At 39.3% G+C, this 2,407-nt stretch overlaps 1 long non-coding RNA gene across 1 annotated transcript; it reads right to left on the reverse strand.

The window, feature by feature from the left end:
* Positions 1–16: 16 nt before the first annotated feature.
* On the reverse strand, positions 17–1,091 carry LOC121939754. The gene is made up of 4 exons (XR_006105518.1): positions 747–1,091; positions 456–564; positions 266–357; positions 17–126 (listed from the first exon to the last, which is right to left on the reverse strand). It is a non-coding gene; the product is annotated as an uncharacterized LOC121939754 (long non-coding RNA).
* Between the last annotated feature and the right edge of the window lie 1,316 nt (positions 1,092–2,407).

Consider the following 2,407-nt stretch of genomic DNA (forward strand, 5'->3'; position numbering starts at 1 on the left):
TGGTATCTACCTGTCAGCTTGGTGTAGGCCTCCATGTCATCTATGGCTGTGGAGAGAGTGAACATCTTCCCTCCTGAGCCTTCAATCTGGATGTACCCGTCTGCTTTTAAAAAGGCCTCTGTGATCCTGGATAATCATACACAACATATGATCACTTCATGTAAACCACACAGGAGAGTTAATTATTAAACAAATTAAATACGTCACATCAGAAGACCAAGCAAAATGTTGCTCCAATCCCAGTGTGGGCAGTGCAGGTTCTCACATATTCTCTATGATAGAATGCACTCTATGCTGACAGGCTCTTTTGTGGAGACAGTATCTTGTGTGAAACAAGTTATACAGATTGCCAACCTCCTGTGTAAAGAATTACAGGTATTTTAGTCACAACTTATCAGCTGAAAAGATCACTGTTTTAAAATCTGTTGAAAGAGCAGATATAAAAAAGTAATCACCTTGTCTCTAATGCAGATGTGCTTCTGACCGTCCACCTCACACACCTTGGCAAACGTGAGGAAGCGATGATAGTCAAAGTTGTTCTGGATGCCCAAGTATTGGCAATCTCTAAGAGGAGACAGAATGAGGAAATGTGTGATGAAAATGGGCTTTTACGTTAAAGTAATCAAAGCTTCCTGGAGATTGCTCCATATTGTTTAAATAAGGAAAACACTGTAATTGTGCAGGGTGTAAAAGGCATACTAGTTCATCATGTAGCATCAAATAGCATATTACTCAATAAGCTTCACCTGGCAAGGTAGTCAAACTTGTCCACATCAATGCTATTTCTTTCGTTGGCCACGATTTCATAGAGAAAGGACTTTTCCTCTGTACGGCCCTTATATGGCCACTGCAGAGATAACAGATGACAATGACATTAGAAGCATTAGACATTAGCTGCTTTAACAATGATGCTACTGAATGATTTCAAACAATTACAGAGGGATTTTCCTCCTGGCTTTGAGCTAGTGGTCCTGCAATCATGTCCTTGATAAAATCCAAGTCCTGTGGCAGATCCAGCTTGTACATTTTCATCACGTCCTCCAGTTTATTACACTCCACCAGGTGCTCAAACATCTTTATAGAGGCACTCTCGTGCTGCAAGATACATTGATTCATTAATATATCACTATGATATTTAAAAGAAGACAGACAGACAGACAGAAAGTGCTCAAGTAGAAACAGCATATTATTGTTTATAACAAGATAGGATACACAAAATGTCAATGCTTTTCCTATCTCTAACAATTGCCAGATTACAGGTGTTGGTGTAAAACCTACAACACACACTCTCTCCAAAATCCTCACAAACTCTGCCTTGTGAACTACTGGGTTTCATGTATTACAATGTTTTGTGCATGTTAGGATTTGATATGTAACTTATACTGGTGACATTTATTACAGCACTAATAATTCATGCAAGGATAATTTATGTTGTATCATTTGGGGTGCCTGCAGTGCAAACTCCAGGTGCAACATACACTAATCACCCAACTTAGATTAAGCTCAAACAGTGGCCCAAATCCCAGCCCCCCATGTTACCCAGATGTGGTTGTTTAATGACAGTGTGAACAGCACAAATCACATGGAATCTGATATTTTCAAATCAGACGTAGGTCACTTTCATTTGCGGTTCTGAATCAGATACAGACCTGATTTTTTGAATTTCAACCTCAGTGGAACAGCCATGTGACCCGTATTAGAATTAAACAACACTTTTATGTCACCAAGTGAAGAAAACTCTCTGTCTGCATCCATTTTTCTCCTTGAGGGGCAGCCAAAGCTATACAAAATTGCACATGGCCATCGAGAATTGCCAAAGGTAGAGACTGACAAAACCCTTTGTCTTATTCAACAACTACCTGTGTCGTTTTATATAAAAATCATGGGATAAAAATACTTAATAAATAACACTGACTTGCTTCTTCTTCCTGTAGAGTCAGTGAGTGAAAATACTGATAGTGCCATTCTGCCATTGCAACCCACATTGTGGTCAAAGGTGAAATTGCAGCTAAAATGACGGAAGTAAAGCGCTATTTTTTCATTCTTTCACAGTGGTCTCTTACACAGAGATAAACTCGCACTTATCGTCTTTGGTGCCCCTGCCAGCCCCCAATTGCAATCTTGAAAAAAGTGAATGAATTTCATCGTCGATAGAGCAGTACTGTTGAGAAAGGTTACCTGTATTATTTTGGCCCGTACATGCATTCGCAAGGCTGTTAATGATTTGTGAGAATGGCTGAGATCAGCTTTCTTGCTGACTCGCTCATCTTGCCGCAACTTCTGTATTACAGCAAAAACACAAGATGGTGCCACCACTCTGATGACGTCAAATGCATTTCGTCAAATAAATGCATTTCATATAAATTCTCAGGTTTTAATATATATTCTCAAAATCCTATATAAAGGC

Source organism: Plectropomus leopardus, unplaced genomic scaffold, assembly GCF_008729295.1.
Source record: "Plectropomus leopardus isolate mb unplaced genomic scaffold, YSFRI_Pleo_2.0 unplaced_scaffold5869, whole genome shotgun sequence".
NCBI lineage: Eukaryota > Metazoa > Chordata > Actinopteri > Perciformes > Serranidae > Plectropomus > Plectropomus leopardus.